The 21,656-nt window shown below is 38.3% G+C and overlaps 1 long non-coding RNA gene and 1 pseudogene across 1 annotated transcript; both read right to left on the minus strand.

Moving 5' to 3' along the window:
* Nucleotides 1-1,685: 1,685 nt before the first annotated feature.
* On the minus strand, nucleotides 1,686-9,707 carry LOC135703776 (uncharacterized). The gene is made up of 3 exons (XR_010517758.1): nucleotides 9,329-9,707; nucleotides 8,876-9,256; nucleotides 1,686-2,088 (listed from the first exon to the last, which is right to left on the minus strand). It is a non-coding gene; the product is annotated as an uncharacterized LOC135703776 (long non-coding RNA).
* On the minus strand, nucleotides 4,645-5,792 carry LOC135703756 (DNA topoisomerase 1-like; annotated as a pseudogene).
* Nucleotides 9,708-21,656: the final 11,949 nt, after the last annotated feature.

Below are 21,656 nucleotides of genomic sequence, written 5' to 3' on the forward strand. Positions count from 1 at the left end.
ATGCTTCTTTCTATTGTTTGGATCAAGTACAACTAATACTAATCTACCTTTATGTATGTTTTACTCCCTTTTAACCCATTATCTTTATGAATGGCGAATCATATGACGTGAGACACGTACAAGCTGGAACTCAAAGAATTACTTCGAACAGGATGTCAAACAAATTCAGGACCAATCCAAATGAGACCAGAAACCAACAAAGCATCGGGGAGTTATATATTCTGGGAGAGGTATTTGATAAATAATCAAAAAGTGGTAAGTTAAAATCAGAGCCAAGGATCATGAGAGGTAATTGTGAATAATTCATTAATTAGTAGAAATCTCGATAACTTTTTCAAGGGAGCGTATCGGTTTTTGTAGGCGGTGCGTTTGGTCGTCGATTTGGCGTAACTGGTGGCTTGCTCGCGCGTGCTGGCACTATCATCAGATAGGGGAAATTTTCCTCTACCTGCTGGTGGTGTTGATAAGCGTGTGCGAGATGCCGGTTGCGCCGGATCGACGATCGGATGCATTGTTTGCAGGAGCTGGTGCTTCCCTTTGAAAAAGTAATCGAGAAATAACCATATTATCCTGTAATTGATATTACTATTTTTATATATCAATGAAATTAGTCATGACAGAGTAACAGATGGGGAAGGACAATAGACACAAGTTGACACAATAAACAAGACAAGTGGGGGTTAATACACAAGACAAAATGACAAAATAAGTGACGACAGAAGACAAGACTGGGACGAAAATCAACCTTTTAAAAAAAAAAAAATGCGCAATTATATTATCAAAACTATTTGGATCAGCACAAAAACAACAGTGACCAAACGGGCACCATAGCCTAGGAACGTCTGTGTGTTGATTTAAAATAGAGGCTCATAGAAGCAAAATTTATCAATAAAAGGGGTCCAGTGTAGAGTTTTAGCAAGTTGCTGCCACTGGATCACTACAAAAAAAAAAAAAAAAAAATTTCTTTGTCTTTTGTCTCTCGTTAATAGTTTTTGTTTGTCTTGTCCCCACGTCTCGATCGAACTCCAGACGAAACTAGAACCGAACCGGACTACCGTTCATACAGGCGACAACTGTCAAAATACAAGAAAATAGATTCACTGGTGTAAAAATCCCCGCATTTCTATACGTTCACCTGACCAATCAGACGCTGGTTCGCGTTTGACAGAAAATTTGTTCAAAAAAGGGGCCCCCTTTTCCTCTTAGTGAATGTCAATCGGCTTCAATCCCTCCGATGGCCACAGGTGTGACTAACGTTCGCATTGCGAAGCATTATCGCCAAAGGGCGTAAGGATATTATTAAAAAAAATCGTACACTCTTATCAACCCAAACATCATGACTCCAATACAACACGAAACCTTCAATCTTTATAACTGTATTGTACTAACTGTTTACTATTAAAGTTGGTTGACTCATTATAAATAAATCAAGCCAAATGCTCCAAATTCATCAGCTGCCATTTAGCAAATCTGAAAATTAAAAAATTGGCTAACGCCCACCCTCACGCACATAAGGATTAAATTCCGATGAAATTATGGAATTTGATTAAACCCCGGGTCCACCCAGAACATGTCTGGGTGTAGTTAATGCTAGTCCGGTCACTCAATTTGGCCGCGAATAAGGAGTGCACAGAAAATTAACTATTGACACGTTGTTTCATGACAATCTATGTGTATTTTTTAAATTGCAGTACAATTTATTCCTTTGCATATTGTATTATGTTTCCACATATAATGAATTGATGTTGAGAGTAACATGTGTAACATTAAACTAAACTGCAACAAACTCGAACTCCACGTTATCGTTTGTGGTCTCCTCGATCGATAGGTAGTTACTTTCTTGGTTGCTTTCACCATCTGGTGTATGTTCGCCGTTATTCGAATCATGTGGGATGGGTGATTGATACGCAGGACGATGAACTTCTTCAAGCTCATTTTGTTCGGGATAATCCAGGGTTGGTGTGTTACTATGGGTGAAGCTAATTTCAGCAGAACTCGACGAATCACCTTCGGTTTGGTTAATGGAATTTATCTGAGCCCCCCGACTTTCGACTGAAGGCTTTGCGTATGGTTTCAATCGTGGTCCACCTGTAATAAATTGAAAGTAGTTAGTTTACAATACGCAGTCAACTCCATACAACCCGATGTGGAGCTATACTGCCGATACTCGCGTATCAGCCGTATTTGGGTTTTCATCACCACTTTTGAGTTAACCTCAGGAATTGTGTCTTTTTTTTTATCTTACTTTCATAAACCACACTGAAAATGACAATTTGGTGTGGAGAAAACGTATTTTTTTCAAGTCATCCCAAGTAACATTGCTAGTTTTATCGTGGTTTTAAAGCATTCTATAAGTCTAAATCATGCATGATTTGTATAGTTTGGTCTACAAAACCCTCATAAAACCATAATTTATTAATAACCTTTTACTGAAAATCAGCTATATTTCTTTACTGGTCTTTCAGCAATTCAAAATTCTGACATTTGGCAGCATTTTGCTGATTAAACTATTAAATTCAGTAAATCGAATTTGTTTTCACTATATGAGCTTCCAGTTTCTGTAACAGATCGTTGATACAAATATACGAATAATAAAGATAAAATCTCCAGACTCTTTTCCAAGTATCATTCATTAAATATAACCAGTGTCCGAGCCAGTGTCCTTACCTACTTAATTTTATTGATTAGTAGTTTTCTCCCCTCTTCTCCTCCTGCGGTTTGACCGGTGGTGTATAGCGCCCATTACACATGTCAATATATTGACAATAAATTGACATACTGACAATATTATTGAAAAGGTGATATTGATGAAGATGATTGATGACAAGTATTGACGAAAAGCTGATTTTCATTTCACTTTGTCAATACTCAGAATATATTGACAAAAAAAAACAGTCAATTCTATCAATATCATCAATATACGAATATTCACAACATCAATGGCAATACGTTTGAAGCCTTTTAACCTCAATGTAATAAAGTCAATATTACTTGTCTTAATTTCCCCACACAAGAAACATGGATTAGCGGGTCAAAAGAGAAACGTCGTTACTGGACCTATGCACTGAAAAAAGTTTTCATATAGTTTCCATTGGAAACGCACATGATATTTTTCCAATAACAAAATTAATGATTTTTATCTGAAATTCAAATAACGTTCATACGATCACATGAATTGTATATGACAAATCACATAAACTTCATTGGACACATAAGGTTCATGTGATTTTGTGATGCGATTCCCAATTATGAGATCACATGAAAGTTAAGTGAAATTCTAATGGATATTTTCCATTGGAAATGTGATTTATTTTTTGAGTGTGGAAAATACTAACTACACACTGAATTCGGATAACCTGAGTCGGTAAAATTTCAAATTACCATCACTCGTAAGAAATCAATAAAATCGACACATTATCATTGAACGGTTTTAAATAGGTCCGTACAATTTCGTAATAAATTTCAAAATTGTTGAATTGGTTGGTACTAGAAATACTGAGAGGAAGAGATGGGCGGAGAGAATGTTTTGAGCCAAATGAACTGTCAAAATCTGAGCCAATCGAACATTCCTATTAGAATTTTTCCGAGGATTTCTTTTTCTTTCTAGAATAAATTTGAAAGTATTGCAATCGAACAGAAATTCAATCCCCTTAATGTTTTGTGTGCTTCTCAAATTCAACTAGGTTTTGGAACCAAAAACAATACAAAATGATCTTCGTTGGTTAATGAATGGCACCAGGAAATGTGCAAAATATTGCGATGCAATCAATTATTATTTTGCATGTAAATCGAATCAAAAATAAAAGTAATTTGAAATGCTAGCTTCTAGCTAGGGTTGCAAGATAATTTAGGAACAAATCCTTGCTGCCGTATTGTATTTTGTTTTCTCCGCCTATCACACCCTCTGAGTATTTCTAGTTGGTACTATCACAAACGAAGTTACAGACGACTTTCTCCGAAGAAATGAATTAAAATAATGTGGTTCTCTGTAATAGAATTTTAGTCCACCTTCCGCCCCTCACCGCCAGGTTCGCTAGTATTTTTGTTTTGAATTAATTCAAGTTGGTTTTGTGTGCAATGATCTGGCAACTCGTGTCCTTGCTTGTGTTGACGGGGTGCTGTTTTCTCACTCATCGAAGGAAATTTTGATTAGAGTGAGAAAGTAAGGAACAGTCAGCGCGGGAGCCGTGTGCGTTACTATAGGTGCGGCAGAAGGAATGTAGTCGACTCTGTCGTTCTCACGGTGTTCTTACGCATGATCCAACGTTTCGTCACACTAGATTATGCATAAGAACGTCGTGATAATGCAAGTGCTGGCTTGTTTCCTTCTGCCTCACCAATCACATTGATCACAGCACATACGATTCTCCGTCGGTTCGTGGTGCATTGTGCATTCTTTGTGCCATTGGCGTTGACGAGAGCTTTGTAACTCTTTACTCCTATGGAGAAATCTCATATGTATCTGTCAGTCTATGTGTGAAACATGGCGGACTTTTTTTTATTCTCTCACTCCAACGCAAAACCCCATAAGGAACTGTCAAAATGTGTGTGAAGAAACGTCACTTCGGGACTGGTGTCAAGGCGAATACCACCAGTCCAAACACTAGAAGTTTTGGAAGGTTCTCCCCGTTCTCCCTCAGTACCTGTAAGCAGTGTGATACCAGCTGACATTCGCATGGGTAGAGAAATCCGGAACATTTTCTCGCTTTTGAGCATCAACGTCAACCCGGTCTCGAATCGCATTTCCGCTTGAAGTGGCACCGTTGGCAGTAATCTATTGCGCCGTGGGAAAGACCTGCTTAGTGCACTAGTGCTGGAAAATTCTGCAAGTTCGTCATTAAAATTAAATCAACTTTTCTTCGCTGTAACGTACTCCGGATCAGACTCGCTGGTGGAACGTTTTCGTGGGACGGTTTTCGACCCAAAAAGCTTCATTTTGGACTGCTTTCCAAAAGATTTCTGGGCAGGCGTCTTGGGACGCACGATCTCCACCGAGGCATCCGTTAGCGTGTTCGTGTCGGAGCGGATGACCTGTTTGATCGGCTGCAATTCTACCATCGATTTTCGGCCCTGCTTTTTGTTTAACTTCACACGATAGTTGAAATCGAACACGGTCGACGATCCGGCGGAGGATGCTTCGTCTTCATTCTCCGAAGAAGTCAACGATTTGATCTTTTCCGAGCTGAGCTTCTCGAGCCTTACGACCGGTTTGACTCGAAGTAATTTTTCGACGGAAGTTCCTCGTGCCAGTGGAATCTTCTTGACCAGTTCCTCCAGACTGATTTCTTCGCTTCGAAGAAACGAACGAGGAAGAACTAGATGAAGACGTGGACAGCCGTCATTTCGACGTTGGTTTCTTTCGTGTAGAAACCAGATCGGAATCGCTGTCGTCACTGTCTATTGCGGTTCGTCTTTTCTGAGATTTGCGTTTGGTCGTCAATGCAACTGACTCTTCAGAATCTGAATCATCCGATTCAATCTGACGTCTGCCACTAGATCGGCCCCTAGAACTCCCCTCTCTGCTATCGTTACCGGCTTCCCCCATCTTGCTGCTTCCACTCTTCGGGAAGCCTCGGCTAGCTTCAAAACCGCTTCCGGCGTCTTTCGGACAATCGGACGACAAAAGGTGAAAACATAGTTCTTCGAGGGAACCTCCATGCACTGATCTTGGCGACAAGTCGAACCGCACGTTGCACAAAGGATCAGATCCCAACGCTTGCAATCGTCGTAATCTCGCCCATACCGACAGCGACACTCTTCAGCGTCACACTCCGAAGGACGTTCCAACTGATCGTTGAATACATTCGGTTTCAGCTCCCACGAGGCATCCCTCGAACAATTAAAATAAAATATTCAGTATTCAAATACCGATTCACCCACCTCCGCCGCTTCGCTTAATTTTCCGGAATATAAATGCCACGCTGATGGATCTGCTGACTAAAGTCGTCCTTGTTGCACAAAGGGCAATTGAAAAAGTACCTCGCCGATTGGGCAAACTGTGCCACGTAGCTCCGATGGAACCAGCCATTCTGACAGCACGGGTCACGAATCGATTCTAGCTTCCTGTACGGTCCCATATAATCGTAGCAAATCCCACAGGCTTCGGTCTCGGAGTGTTTCACCTTATCCACCAGCGCTACGTGCTTATCGCACCACGACTGGAACGTTTCCACGTAATGCGACAGGCACTCATTCTGCATCCCACAAAGCGTATGGAATGAACGGAAGCACTTCTTCGCGCAACACCAAACGTTTGCATACCGTTCCTTGCAGATGTAACACTTTTGTCCTCGGATACGAGCTTCCTCATTTCTGATGTCCTCCTCCATGAATCCGAAGATTCCCTCCTCGTCTTCAGGTAACAAGGTACACGTAGCAGGTATAATGACTAGTTTTGCCACGTCTAGTAGCCCGGTCCAGAATAGAGCATCGCACCATCGTACCGCAATCATGCTCAAACGCGTGACATACAGCATCTTTAGCCGAAATAAATAATAAATTGAACAAAATTGGTTTCATCCGATCCTCCTTCATTCTCACCATCTCACCTTCAGCACGTCGATCGATTCGATGGATTTCGGCATGATTTTGGAGTAAATTTTCCTTCTTCAGATCGCCCTCGTCGAGAGCTTTCAGTTCCTCTACGGAGGAGCACATGCATACCAAGTATGGCCACGAAATTACAATGATTTTTACGGTTGAATTTCGGGCACATTATAAATTTATTGTTAAATTATTGGACGGGTGAAAAAATAAATTTCGTTTTAAAAGATACAATTCTCAATGAAAATTAATTTGATGAGATCAAATTTGTTCGAGAAAAATCAGTTTTTTTATTGTTAAGATGCTTAACAACCCCCCTTTTTTACTGTACTTTTCTCATATACCATGATTTTCGTTTTGATTTTATGATAATCAACAAAAATCTCCATTCAAAATCATTGTATTTTTATTGGATTTTTTTACGGGCGGGTCCTGTTTGGCGTCCAACAACGATATCTTCTCGGTCGCGAATGACCATGGCTTTGGTTAGGAGCACCGACTGATGAAATCTTTAGCAACAATTGCCGCCAAAAAGCGCGAGTCATTGACAGCTCAACATCGTTTATTTGTAAGCAAATGTTAACCCGATGTGTTTACTCCTAATTATTTTGGCCTAAGGTCTTTCATTATACAAAAGAAGTGCAGATAACAATGAACACAACATAGTGACATGCAGTTTGACAACAGGCTCTCCCTTTCAATTTTCGTTAGAGAAAAAGAGATAACAGGCGGTGCCCCAATAGCATCAACTACTTTAAGCTAGTACATATGAGTAGATAGTGTTGCCGTGAGGTACACTCGAAAATTTCAAATGTAAGTGCGTCAAACCAAATTTCGAGCCGCTCCGTCTGTCACTTCGTTTGTGGTACTATCCTTTCACTCCACTGAAAGTTCCAATAAGAAACTGTCAATGTTTGTTAGAAGAGATGATTTCTCGACGGTTCCGTCAACGCCAATATCAAATGTTGTAACTTTTTGACAAGACACAGAAAATACACAGGACAACATGATAACAAATTAATGGAATTGAAGGAAATCGATTGTCGACTGCGTGGAATTACCACTCGTGTTGAATAACGCACGTTCATGGTATGCAGTTTCCCATAAATAAACTATTATGCTGATGTTTTGGTAAACATTCCTAAAGGAAGAACTTGCATATATTATTGAATTTGCGTTACGTATAGGCATGTGAAACGCAGATAGTATTTATTTTATTTTAAAGTAAAAAAAACAAAATTACATGATTGTGATTTTGTAGAAAATGAACATCGATATAGACGAAGCCTGGTAGTGATTGGCGACTGTAAAAAGATACTTTTTTAATTAGTTTGATATCCATTTTATATCACACACGAAGATTTAAACAAAATGCCAACACTGCATGCGTGAAGGTGCATTGTGAGTCAGTCGGTCTAAATGACGTACGTTCTCCCTCCTCTTGGGTAGGGGAAGAATATTGAGAAAGTGAAATGAAAATCAGTTTTCAACAATACTCGTCATCAAACCATCGTCATCAATTTTATCTTTCAATAATATTGTCAGTATGTCAATTTATTGTCAATATATTGACCTGTGTAACAAACGCTTTAGTGTATTGTCATTAATGTTGTCAATATTTATATATTGATTATATTGTAAGGAAAATTGACAATACGATGTTTGTCAATATATTGACATATGTAATGGGCGCTTATGAATGCAAAAATACTTGCGACTGTGATGCTAACAGTTTGACAGCTCTTTGACTGGGTGTTAGTTTATGCTAGCTGATTTTGACGGTTAAAAATATCGTTTGCTGTTTTTCAGTTGGATTGCTGATCATGATCCAATTCGGAAAAAAATTACAAGATTTAAAAAAAAAAATCTCCCATACCTCATCGTAAAGTAATTTTGAAACCATCATCATTTCGAAAGTTGTTGCTTTTGAGCACCAATGTTAAGGCCCACGCACATTAGATCCGACAGTTAGACAATAGATTTAGCTGTCAAGTTACCGCAACGCGTCATTCCGGATCTAATGTGGGTGGCCCATCAGCGTGAAATTTCAAAAGCACAAATGTCAGCTTCCACAAAAACTCACAAATACGAAATTGTTACTCCTTGTTTGCTGATCTACTACGAACTTTTTACCGCTACTACAGTAACTGTGCTCACGCTAAAGGCCCACGCACATTAGATCCGGATCGGACGCGTTTGCGGCAAAGTGACAGCTAAATCTATTGTCTAACTGTCAAATTTACGTCAACGCAACGCTAACGGATCTAATGTGGGTGGCCCTTAAGGCTTTCGTAGAGTATCATCTTAAAATCAAGAAGCTGAAGAAACTTACCCCCAATATAATCAGATTTCTTGAAATGGAGACTACACACTTTAGAATTGACCGTTGGTAGTTTAGTGCATTTCAAAATACGGATCCATTCTTTGAACCTGGTGTCACTCTGTGCCGGAAAACTGTGTAGCTTTATATTCCCTATTTTACGAGACCGGCATCCGTTAACGAAGCATATTCTGTTACTCCTTGATTTACAAGCGTGGACAGTGTAGTTGTGGATCGTACGATCAGGAAAGTTCAGCTTCTGGGGTAACCGAATTTGCCGTTGAATTTTTTTCGACGGAACAGCGTTAGATCGGGCCCTATCGGGCAGTATCGGGCCCTGCTCTGGGATTTGCAATGTAGGGATAGCATCTTGCTTCAGTTTTGTACGAGTATCTGTAATCACAGTATTGAATAATTAATATCGCGCTCTATTAAAGCAAATTATAACTTTTGTAAGTTTCTTACATGTAATAAAATCGTTTTTGGTAAAATGATCGGCACAAATTTTTTCTATCCGCTCTCCTGATAGGTTCACGATTTTTGTCCAACATTTGAAAACCTTATGTCCGGTCGACGGAACGGTGAAAAAATCGACACAATTTGCAGTTCCAAGCCGATTTTGACAAGTTGGAATGATGCATTTTTGCACTGGTTTCATATTTACAAATTTTGCTTTCTGAACTTGAAAAGATTAATGGTTTTTACGGTTTTTGCTTGGAAATTTTGAAATTAAATGTTATTATTTACGAGGTGTTTCAGCAGCTCTCAGCTGTTTACTGTTTGTATATGAATTGGACAGAATTCTCAACCCGATGTCAATGTCTGCCCCAACCAGCATATTGGTATTAGTGAAAACCAAAATTAACTATGTGAGGTCAATACTGGAATATTGCAGCATTGTATATGGTCTCCATTTTCAATCACGCATGAAAAAAGATAAGAATCAGTACAAAAGCAATTTCTATTAGGTATATGCCCTTCGTAAATTAAGTTGGACTTCATTTCCTCTTCCATCATATGGAGCACGCTGCATGCTTATAAACATACAAACATTAAAAGAGCGACGTGAATATGCAATGGTTTCGTTTGTAAACGATATCGTTTCGCAGCGCATTAACTCAGCAGAACTTTTATCAAAATTAAATTTTTATGCGCCAACTCGACAACTCAGAAATCGAAATTTACTTGCTATAACCCATCATCGCACAAATTATGCAAAATTTGGGCCATTAAATCGCATGATGGTGTCTTACAATCAATACTGCGAAACCATTGACTTTTCAATGTCTCGGCATAAACTAAAACAAATTTTAACTCCATACGGAATCATAACTCGTAAGAAGTAAAAATATAATAGCAAACATTTTTTTTAATATTCTTTAGAGAAACAAATTTGTATATGTATTTGTACTAGTCTACAATGTAGACTCTACATCGGTTGATGAAAATAAATAAATAAAAAAGGACTGCGCAATATGAAATATGTGGAAATTTTTAGTGGTGTTCGTATTTCATCGCAATGTTTATATTTTTACACGAAACAGCTGTTTTCTGTGACGACACGTCTGCTATTCGCAATATGTTGTGCTGTTGTGACATCGTCGCTTGCTCAGCAATGTTGCTTCTAATACCAGCATGCTGCCTGTTTTTCCAGACCTTGTATGATTGACATCGGTCTCGACCCACACGGAAACATTAATATAAATATTAAATGTTTTGCTATAAAAGCCTAACTTACTCGTCGAACTGGCTGCGTACAGTGCGTTTTAAATTTCTGTTTTAAATTGACCGCTTTATGTTTGGTGTGTCCTCAGATTTACTGTTGCCGTGTTTTTTTACTTAGAGGGGTTCGTGGGTTTTCCTATGTTTCGAGGGGTACATCGATTTGCTTGGGACCGAAGAGAGTACCAGAGCTGAGCCAAAAATTTGAGCACGTTTCTTCGGGACCTTCTGGGCTTAGAGTTACCTCTATGCTACTACCATAACTGAGGTAACTCTAAAACGCTGTCCAGACTGGAGAGTTATAACAACAATCAATACGAAACTAACGATTTTAAATTGGCTCACCACTTTAGTAGCCTATTGGTCCCAAGCAACCCTAATAAAAAATAACCATAAACGAACGATAACCCAAATCATTGAACTATTCCACAAATGGTTTGGATGATACCCAGAACACGTCGTTAAGCAAATTAACCATACAATTTTTATTAGGGAAACGATTAACGTACCCTATTCTAGTTGAAATTCTATTACTACACTATGTTTGTTTTGATTCGCTATGAAAGTTTGACAGATAACATCAGGGGTGTGTGGATTCATGCAGAACATGCAGGGGTGAGTGAAATAGCTTGGGACTGCTTGGGACCGTTGTTCTGGTACTGAGTGAGCCAAAAATAATAATGATTTTCTTCGGGACCCAGTGGTCTTAGAGTTACCTCTATGGTTATAACATGTTATAACGGTTGTCAAATAATTGCAACACGGAAACCACCATCAAGATAGCGCTATAACATGTTATAACTCTGTAGTCTGAACGTACTATAAGACCAGAAGGTCCCGAAAAAGCAAGCTCAACTTTTGGCTCAGCTCTGGTACTATCTTCGGTCCCAAGCTAATCGATTCACCCCTCGAAACATAGGAAAATCCACTAACCCCTCATTTTATCTGTCAAACTTTCATAGCGAATCAAAATAAACATAGTGTAGTAGTAGAATTTATACTAGAATGGGGTACGTTAATCGATTTGCTTGGGACTAATAGGCTAGCCAAGTAGTGAGCCAATTTAAAATCGTTAGTTTCGTATTGATTGTTGGTTTTACTGACTCGAGGTCGTTTCTTAAGCGGTTTTGGTGCAGGTTAAACCTTTGACGGCTGTCGCATTCAACGCTCCTACGTCTACGGAGCTTACGCAGAAGTGATTCGTAATTTGGTAGAGCTTGCCAAAAGTGTTTTGAGCGTATGTAGTATAAAATTTGTTCGGCACGCTCGCAAAATCTTGAAATGATTTATACGTTCTTTAAATTACCTAATTTGATACAAAGCTCAGTAGTAAATAAAAATATCTAGGGAGGAAACCAAAATTAATCAACTTGCCAACATAGGCTATCACATTTATTTTCGTGGCACTCTTTAAATGATAATAAGCCTTTTTCTCGCTTCGGTTGTCTCGCACGGCTTTCGGAATTCGCGCGGTTTTCGTAACCTACATAATTTAGATATTTCTCGAGTACTTTTTCAAATGGACGTAAGTGACTTTTGACACGATCTGAGAAAAACGGGTTTGATGTTTCATGCGGAAATGTTTAAATCTCATTTTAAAAATATTGGTTGAATTCCAATACCGTTTCCACATGCGAAACATTATTTTGACGCGCTATAATGTAGCGTTAAAATTTTACACGTTTGTTGCGTGTATCATACTGTTACTGAGAAATAATCTTCATACGCCCTTTTGCTTTCGCAACTATTACTTACGCTCCCTCAGATTCGTCGTTTTGACATTTATGTTGTGTGATACGTCAAGCCAGATAAGACTGTTTATAATTTCTAAAATCAGTTACGTCGTTAGGTTTTAGAAATTTGTGTGGCCTAAAAACATTGAAAACGGTGGACAAAAAGGTGAACAAAGTGGTGAACGCCTAAGCTTTTTCACATTTATATCACTGTGAAGTAACTGAGAAGTGTTGAGGGAATTTATACCTGTAATTGTAATCAGTTCATTTTTGCTTGCTAATCTGGTTAAAAAGTTGTACATAATTATCTTAAAGAGAAATCGTCCAGCTCAATCCTGTGTAGGGGTAAGCAGTGGGACCATCATCATCATCAACCACTCAAGTGCAGTTCAATCCTGGTCGAATTCGCCGGCAAAAATTTCGGTCAACATCCGGTTACTTCGACGACTGTCGGATTATCTTATTCGATGCTGCAATCAATAGTTTGTTATCTAAAAAAGATACAAGGGAACACAGACTGCACTTCCAATTCCTGCTGGACACAATAAAATCTGTCAGCCAACACTCCAATCACAGACAAACAGATGAAATAAAGAACAGAGTAAATCTAGATGAACAGAGCGTAATCGCATATCTTTAGCCGACCAATTATTGTGCATTTCATTCCAAACTGAACAAGAAATATTGCAACAAATAAAAAATTGTCAAATAAAATTAAAACATGTAACAAAAGTGCGCATTTCCGTCTAATCTTATTGATTTCTTCGATGCACTTATTCCTTTTGATGTAAGCAATAAGTGTTTAGAAGACACCAAAACGATATGACGGAAACGTGCTTTTTTTGTATTTTTGGGGTAGTCTAGTTTCAAATGCAATCAGCAATAAAACAGTATACATTCAGGTTTCGGAACCAACAGATTGTTGTGTTTAGTAAAATTATGTTGGTACAGTTAATGAGCATTATTTTATTTTCTCAGCATTTTCCTTTGACATATCGCTTTCATTATGACTTATTTTTTCTTAATCTCTTTCTGGCGGATCCATGTCACCTTCGAAATCATCCACTTGATTTGATTTGGGTTTTCGACCACGTTTCGATGGAACAAGAGACTTGAGAAAGGTTTGATAAAATTCCTTGTTTTTAACGAATGGTAGCAATGATTTGAGATCTGCCAATTTGGCGTCTGGCAACATGATGGGTTCATCTTCTATAGTGTTAAGTTTGATTTGTTCAAGCTCTACGCCGAAGATGATGTTCATGTGCTTGAATTCAGCATCCCCCACATCGTGCTTGTAAAGAACAGTTCCAGGACTATTGGTAGAGTAGCGGAAGACCATGATGTCGGTAATCTTAATTGATTCCCCAGTTTCATTCTTTTTAGGAATGCAATATCGGACCGACAAATCCTTTAAGGCATAGAAATCGCGTTGCTCCATCTCATCTACGTCAAATGGGACAGATCTTCTTATGGCAGAGATGAGCACTACCCAGTCGTGCGGTGTTTCAATATCGATTGTAGTTTTTTTCTTCGCTTTTTCGATGGCAGAATGCACAGTGTCTACCTCCATATGCGAATGGCCAGTGCGCATAAACTTATGTTCGATTATAAGTTCTCTGCCATCTCTTGCAGCAAGCTCGACATAGTAGGCAAACGTAAACACTACGGTCTTATTGAGGTTCTGACCTACGCAGCGGTCGCTGTAATACGTCACGTGGCGAATAGTAAGAGGCATCTTTTTAAGATCTCTAAGAAGGCAGGAAGCCACTTCCTGAGATCCTCTTTTGGCTTTTCTTTCATCCCACAACATGCAGGTAGCTGTATTTTTGTCGAGATAGGATGAAAAGAAAGTTAAATTGTACGTATACAATTGTCTCGCATAGAAAGCCTGTCCACAGCGAAGGTGCGGTGTTGGTAATTGCTTCTGCAAGTCAAAAGATACGGTTCGATATCTTGAATCCTCTTTGGTCTGCTTCCTATCTCTGCGCTTTTCCTCGTATACGCGCTGCGCTGCTTGTTGATGCATCTCGTGAGCAGCTGTCAAGGCGATCTTTGTAGGGCTGTCCAGTTCTCCTTTGAAAGCAATCCTGTATTTTTCACACTCCCCACACACATCCACTTTGGGCTTTCTGAATGACAAGTTCTTCTCTTTGAAAATGATCCGATAGGTATCGTAATGTACGGGTATCCACGAATTGTCCCTGCTGCATTTTTCTTGGTACAACTCATACATAACCTTAATGTTGAGATCACCCGACAGATACCGCTTTTCGGAACCCTCACGAGAGTAGTGGCTGGAGTAAGCAGGAAAGCTATCAATATGTTTTTGTATGTATTCGATGTGATCTTGGCTGACTTTTTTATTTGTGGAATTGAATGCCCGCTGATCATCTTCTGCAACGCCATGTCCAGCCATTTTTTTCGCAGCCAGATTTCTCAGCTTCCGATCCGTGATGTCAAACGATGTTATGAACATGACCTTACAAACCTTCACCATACCATTCACCCCTGGAAGCCTGTAGGACCTGGAAAAAGTACGCCTGGAGTTGACAACCTGGAAGAGGAAAACAACACTTATTATGTAATGATAATAGAAGGTACACGTGAATTGGTTGTGAAAAATAAGGATGAAATAAGGTAGAAGAGTAGTAACTGGCTAGTTTTAATTAACGACATATCATATTGTTTGAATCAGAGAGGTACAGCTACAGACAAACAGACGTAACTCTTTAAATAAATATTCCTTACAACATATCGTCGTGGAACTCATAAGCGACATCTTGCGAGGTATTCGCGGAAATAAGTTTGCTTGCCAAGTGTCAATCAATGCTGCATACAAGTTTGATAAAATGCATAAAAACGTCAAAGTGATGAACGTTAAATGCGTGTACGATGATTACGGATAAATAGCTACGTCTGTTTGTCTGTGGTACAATTAATAACTCATATTGAGTAAGTTGGAACTGGTTACACTAGAGTGCCAGAATCAAAATCCATAAAATACTCTTATTAGATACCTGTGGACGAGCTGTTTTAGTAATAATCATATGGTTAGCAATGAATTGGTTTTGTCCGGACAAGTTGAGATCCAAAATATTTTGAAGCAGTTGTTTTCGGACAGTGTCAGGGTATTTTTCGGCACATTTCATTTTGCAATCGCATCCTTTCTTAACAGAACGTGCGGGGACTACGGTTCCATCAGGCCTAGTGTATGCCATCCCTTTCTGCCTAAGCAGTTTGTTTACCTTCCTCAACGACACTTTTTTCACTTTCGCCTCATGTAGCTCTTTTTCAAAATTATTGTGGGTTGTATTATTTGTTTCATTCTCTTTTTCTTCCAGTCCTGTCCCATTTTTCCCAAGTTCATCTGTAATTTAGAAAAAAATAACAATATTATCACACATTATAATATTCATTCCATGAAAATCAGACCATGTTCAACGGTAATTTTAGATTTTGGTTTTCCGCTTCGGCGTCTCGGTTGAAAATCATACTCATCGTCTGAATCGGGAAACTCCTCATCATCGGTATGCATGTTGCGGTATTCTTCAAAACATTCGTATATTGAAAACTCGTTCAGTAGAGTAGGGTCTCCTTCGACATCTTCTTCTTCTTCCACCTCGTAAATGTCATCAACATCACAGGCATTGTTGATGTTATCCGAATGTTTTGCGACGCGCAAGTCCATAGGTCGATAAGATAAATTCAATGAGTTGGGTTTTTGGGATATCGCAAGATCAATAGGCATGTCTGATTCAACACTAATCCTTGGAACTGACAAATCCAGAGGTGTCTCATCAACACATAGTGCTGACGGTTTTGTGTTTTGACGTGTCGGCAACGGCGTTGATGTTGCAGCTCGCAAGATAGATTTATAGAACGACGGGGAAGATACATCACTATCCTGGTGGGAAGTTCTTGAGACGTCGGGAAGATTTCCTAGAAGGTGTATAAAATGCAAATTAAATCCCCTTAAAATGTTATTGTGATGTTAAAAATACTATTTTTTTTTTGCCAGTAGCTATACCTACCAGAAACGTTGGAAACATCGAAACCACGTTCATAAACATCATAACGCACGGGATCTGAATAACCTAGCCGCTGGAAAATGCTGGAATGTGCAGAACGGTCGGAGAAGCCACTTGCCTTTCCCTTAAATTGCTTCGTAGAGTGCAGAGGATAGGGTGAGATCCGTGATTTGGACCGATCAACAGGAGCTGGTAGCTGCAGCTTCAACGAGGATGAGGTCCAAGGCTTGGGTGGATTATCGGGAACTTGTAGTCCTGCTCTACTGACATCTGGCCATGGCATGCCAGCCCTTTCTTGATTTCGTTGAATCCAGGGCAAGGAAGAGGGGTGGTTAGTGGGATCTGATCGTAAATAGAGTAATACATTGACAATTAATTTGACATTATAAACCAAACTTAATTGAATACGAAAGAAAATACTTACTAGAATCATCGGAAAGTGCAAGACGTTTGGTGGAACTACTTCCTACCCGAACGGGCTCAACATCACTCAAAAGACTGTCAGACTTATCGGGATTGATCGAGAAAGCACTAAGCGTTTCCGATACTGCAAAAGAGGTTATGCTGGTATTTGTGTCCATGATACCCAAACAAGCTCCGGTGCTGGAAGTCGACGGCTCCATTGGTAGAGCATATCGGTGGTCATGGCCTGGATCGTGATAAGTATTCTTCACTTCGAGTTGTATGGCGGCATCTACAAAACAACATTATCACTTTAATCGTGTTTTCACAATCACAATTCCACTTACCCAGCAGCAGTTGAAAACCAGAACACTTTCCTCCTTCTATTTTCACCTTTCTCTCCATTTCTTCCTGAATAAGAAAAGAACTTATCAGCAACACTTTTCCACACGTTTTTTCCACGTTGTCACTCGCGTTTTTTTTTCCACAGATGAAAAAAAAAATGGCGTATGTCGATTTGGTGCAAAGATTTTTTTATACATCACTGATGACGTTTTTGTAAGTGCGTATCTGCACTGTCAATCAATTTGACAGAAACGTCGATTTGAAACCAAAAGAGCGTATTGGCAATAATTCCAAAAAGTGTAAATAAGGATGTTAAGTCGTTTTGTAAACATTATTCAAAATACTTAAATAATCGATTATCACAAATTTAATCAAACTAGTGGGCATATTGCAAATTTTTAAATCATATACAATAAAAACCCGGTTTGTTTACATTTTGCGACTTACGTCCATTTGAAAAAGTACTCGAGATTTCGTTCAAAACGGATTTACTTATTCAATCGCGCACTCGTCACAGTATTTTTTATTTCATAACTATCTTGAAACAATACACACGGAATCCAGTGTTCAAGCTGCCAACATAGGCTAGTCCTTCTGCTGTATTGTCAAAGATAGAAGCAAAAGTTATTCAAATGGCTGATGGCATATGGCTGATATGATGATGATGATGATGGTCCCACCTCTTACCCCTACAAAGGTTTGAGCTGGACGATTTATCTTTAAGATAATTAGATATGACATTTTAACCAGGTTGGCAAACAAAATCGAACTGGTTTCAGTTACAGATATAAATTCCCACTAGAGTTTACAGCGATATAAATGTGGAAAAGCTCAAGCGTCCACCTCTTAGTTCGCCTTTTTGTCCACCTAAAATATTCATAAGTATTACAAGCAATCAAGAGTTAATGAACAATCAACAAAGCATCCTATTACACTAGCAACCCCGCAATATGATGCTATCATAATTTTCAGCAATGTCAGGAATGCTCACGAACCCCTAACATTTGCCAGAAAACTTACTACTAACTCAAAGTATCTCTCAAATAAGCTTCAAAATTGCATTTTTTTTTCATCAAATGTTAAATTCAGTCCTCTATATCCGTAATACGCGCGCGAGGCTCAAACCTTTGTAGACTACTTTTTTTTTTAATTAATCTACTATAAAATCAAATATTAAAAATCCATCCATCATCCGTGGCGAACAAAATAGTTTTTGCAGTGCTACAATAATTATTAAAAAGTCGTTATGACAGCTATCCATATAAAATAATCCGTTAGAGATAACTTCGTCAAGATACATAATTTGTCAATTCATAAAAAAAAATCACTGGATAACTGTTCAAAAGACAGTTTTAACGTGTGAAATGCAGTGTCTTTTAAATTCTGTAAGTGTTGCTAAACGTTTGATATGTCTAGGCATCGAATTGAAAACATTTATTCCTTTATAATACAATGAATTTTGTGAAGCACAAGTCAAGAAATGTGGTGTTCTTATTTCAACCGCGTTTCTAGTATTATATCTATTAAAGTCACTTCCTCTTTCAATTCGATCACACAAATATCGAGGCAGCAAACCGTTAACTACTTTAAAAATGAACACCATAGTCAAATATACAATTCTTTGCTTCACCGACAACCATTGTAAGACGTCTAACATCAAAGTTGAGGAAGTGAATCTATTACATCTCAAAATCAGACGCATTATTTTATTCTGCAAGCGCTGTAATCTCGATATTTGTGTTGCATTGGCCAGAAATAAAATGGAAGGGCAAAAGTCTAGATGAGGAGAGATGATTGATTTGTATAGCTGTATTTTACTGGCAATAGTTAAATCGTTTTTCAGTCGACATAGAATTCCATACTTCTGGGCAATTTTCTTGATGACATTGTCAATGTGAGAGTTGAACTTAAGTGTGTCATCAATAATCACGCCAAGATATTTAATCTCCCGAACGCGATCAATAGTCTCATCATCAATTACAACAGTCTACTCGATTCCGCGAAATAACCATAAATTTAGTTTTACTTGTATTCAATTTTAACTGCTTATACTTCAACCATCTACTTAGAGAACGCAAATCTTCATTCAAGTGTAAAACGGCATCATCTAAATCCTTAGCTGCAATGAATAACACAGTATCATCTGCAAAAAGATTAATGTCGCAAAATCGTAAAACACGTCGCAAGTCATTAATATACATAATAAATAACAGGGGCCCAAATACACTTCCCTGGGGCACTCCAAGGGTATTCCCCACGGGACTGAAAACAGAATCATTAAAAACAGTCCGTTGAGTTCTGTCAGACAAATAGCTTTCAAACCATTTATATGCAGTACTCGTAATTCCAAAGCGCTTGATTGATCTTAACAATAAGGGCCTAGAAATTGTTTCAAAAGCGCGTTTAAGATCCAAAAAAAACAGCAACAATCGTATCTTTACACTCCAAGTTATTTTTCCACTTCGCTTATACCAAATTCAACGCGGTTTCACAAGAATGACCTTCTCGATATCCCGATTGTTCTGGTATCAACAAACTATTACTATTTAAATACTCCAACAGCTGGCCTTTAACAACAAGTTCTAAAATTTTCTCTAATGTGTGCAACATGTTGATGGGACGAAACTCTTCGGCTTTAATCGTTCCAGCAACTTTTTGAATAGGGACCACTAAGGATTCCTTCCAAATTTGTGGCACATGTCCAGTTTGTAATGATTCATTAATAAGGTCCAGCAAGATGTGGCCAATGACATGAAAGCAATCTTGAATAACTCTAGCATTAACATTATCTACTCCAGCCGATTTTCCTAATGAAAAACAAATAACTCTAAGTTCATCTAATGTGATTGGGTGAAAAACTTCAAATCTACAACTACTATTAACTGGCTGTTTTATTTCGTCAGGTTCATCGACCAATTCAATAGATTAATCAATGAAACGCTATCTACGAAATAATCATTAAACTTAGCTGCAATTACTTGTTCTGACTGTTCTAATGTGCCATTAAAAGTTATGGACCGCGGTTTGCAATTACTAGGTTTTAATAAAGATTTCAAAATTTTCCATAACTCTTTGCTGTTGTTTTGATGCTGATCTATCTTCCTTTGAACATATTCACAACGAGCTTTCTTTATCGATTGTGAATACTTATTACGCGCGATTGTGTACCTAGTCCAATGATTGTCATTATTTGATCTACAAAACTTTTTGTACCATTTGTCCCTTTTCCGTTTAAGACGCAAAAGATCCAAATTGTACCAGCTGTTCGAGTTTTTCAAAGAAACAAACTTTTGCTCAACTAGTTGACTGGTACACGTTTTCAAAGCGTTATTAAGAACAGCTGTAGATTCATTTAAGTTACCGTCCGCGAATGGAAAATCCAGGCTTCTCTCAACAAGGTTTGAAACAGCTTGCTTCGAATATTTCCTCCAGCACTTCAATTTTACAAAATTATCGTTATCGTTAACATGGTCTAAGACATTAATCACTAAAGTCTCATGATCGGTTATTTTCAAATCAGTATCCGTAACTGAACAAATGGAATCAAAATTGGAATAAACGTGGTCAATTAAAGTTCTACTGTGCCTGGAAATACGCGTATACTCATTTACCGTTTGCTTTAAATTAAAAAACTCAGCTAAACGCTTCAAATGATTCGAATTATGGTTATCACACCAATTAATATTAAAATCACCAGCCAATATATTTAATTTACTAGAATCAAGGAATGTCTCAAGCCAGTTCTCTAAAACTTCAACAAAACGCTGGTCACTAGAACTGGGAGAATGATACAAAACAATATATCAGATTGATGATAAAATAACTAAATAACACTAGTTTACACACTTAAATTTTTTCGCCGAGATTCCAACATCCGAGTAGTTCTGCAATTTATTTTGCTGAGATTCGGTAAAAAAATTGCCGAGACTCAGCTAACAAATAAAATTTTGCTGAGATCTCAGCTAACAACAAGATATTTTGCAGAGATATCAGCAAAAGTAAATGCCGAGGTAATCGGCTGTTGGAGATTTTACCGAGCTAGATTAAGTGTGTACAAATAAAAGTAAAAAAAATTAACTTCAATGTTTGACCTATGATTCTTATGTAAAATTGTGCGCTGAATCCGACAATGTAATCAGTAAAAATCTCAGTAGGATAGTTTTCTAGATACACTGAAGTCTTTTAACGCGATTTTTAACACGGTTTTTCGCGATTTTTTTTTACACGGTACGTTTTTAACGATTTCTTGACAACGGTGAAGTTGATCGAAAGCAAATTTTCTCACTTTAAATTTGGCATTAAAATAGGGGAAAAGTTGGCTTCAGCAATACCTTAACCTATTATCGTCAGGGGGGAAACAAAGTCCTAGAGCACTCAAATTTGGCCAATAGTTGCTCTGAAACACAAGGTATCCACATGCCAAAATTGAGCTCTCAAGGACGTTGTTTACCCCCATGACGATAATAGGTTAAGGTATTGCCGAAGCCAACTTTTCCCCTAATTGATGTAGCTTCATTACAGCCGGAGATATTTGAATTTTAGTGAACCAACTTTTATTACGTG

This window comes from Ochlerotatus camptorhynchus, unplaced genomic scaffold, assembly GCF_037179485.1.
Source record: "Ochlerotatus camptorhynchus isolate MF236.1 unplaced genomic scaffold, CSIRO-AGI_Acam_v1.1 ptg000221l, whole genome shotgun sequence".
In the NCBI taxonomy this organism is placed as follows: Eukaryota; Metazoa; Arthropoda; class Insecta; order Diptera; family Culicidae; genus Ochlerotatus; species Ochlerotatus camptorhynchus.